A 1484-nucleotide genomic window follows, 5' to 3' on the forward strand; every position below is an offset into this window, starting at 1 on the left:
GGCCTGCATATTTCATATGGAAAATGAATTTTTCCAGAGAGGGGGATGGCTTGGCAGCCACCCTGAAATATGTCAAAGTTTCCTATATTTCCCACTGAGATTAATGCACTTATGGTTCTAGAAAAGTAAGAGTGAAATCTCACATACTCACATTATTTGGTGTGTGAATGCTATACATAAGCACAACCTTTTGGAAATGGCTGCTTTTATTTTTCTGAAATAAATGCAATTGCCAACTTATTTTGTGAAAATATGACTGAGATTAGAAAGACATTTATTTTTGAAACTTTAGAGAAGAAACAAGACATTTTTTTGGCTACTGAAAATATCTAGTACTTTATTTCCTTGAAGCAACTAAAGGTACTGGCAGCCGAAGAATACTCTTCAGTGCTTGAGGATCTTCAAAACCAGGGCTGCCATAATGTGACAAAAGTTATTTAGGAAATTTGTAGGCAGGAGAGAAGTGAAAAATCGGGGGGAAAGAAAGGCTTGAAAGCCAGAACTGTAAAATTATACCACAACTTGCATATAAATCTATACACTTACGGTATATGACTCAGTGCTGTCATTTTCCTTTTTCTTCTGTACGTACATGCTTTGAATAATTATAAAGGCAGTATTTATTAAAATACATTTCTTTTTCAAAATTGAGCTATCAGCTATTAAAGTATGTATACATTTTTGGGGATACCTTGTAGGTCTCAGGTGTACAGTTCTACAGTACATCATCTGTATATTGCAGTGTGTGTTCACCACCCTGAGTCAAGTCTCCTTCCATCACCATTTATCCCCCCTTTACTCTCCTCTACCTCCCCCCACCCCCCTTTCCCTCCGGTAATCACCATACGGTTGTCTATGAGGGTTTTTTCCCCCCTTCTTTGCTTAATAGGATTTCCCAAGAAATTTTATACTTGAAAATGGTGGAAGTTACTCAAAGCTCATATGTTTCTTCATGCTCAAATTAATTAGTCTTTTTCTCCTTTATTATTATTATTATTTTCCCTGTAAGTGAAGAGAAAACTTTCCACTACATAAAAACTCTTGTGAGACTTTTATTGTCTTTTCAAAGTAATGACACCTTCCAGAAAAGATAAAATGCTGAGTGATTACCTTTGTTGAAGAGAAAGTAGAGAGCATGATGATTGAGTATCTCCTGGCAGGCCTGACAGCTCTGAGCCATCACTATTACTCAGATAGAGTACATGGACCAGGCATTTATTTAAATTCTGGGCTTTCCCTTCCTTACATTAATTCCAGAATCAACAAGTCTTTGAGAATAAATGAGCTTTCTTGTAGGTTACCCAGCAATTTCAAGGGCTTCTGGAGGAATAACCATATTCTCTCTTCTTTGGGATATTAGCCTTGCTTGTCTGTAAATACTTGGGACCTAAATTTATACCACCAAACATTTATTGATTACTTACTCAATGACAGTGAAAGGGAGAAGAGGAATTGGAGTGGGGAGAAGAAGTTGAGCTGTGTTG

The sequence above is a fragment of the Miniopterus natalensis genome, chromosome 15 (assembly GCF_054644295.1).
Source record: "Miniopterus natalensis isolate mMinNat1 chromosome 15, mMinNat1.hap1, whole genome shotgun sequence".
Classification (NCBI taxonomy): Eukaryota; Metazoa; Chordata; class Mammalia; order Chiroptera; family Miniopteridae; genus Miniopterus; species Miniopterus natalensis.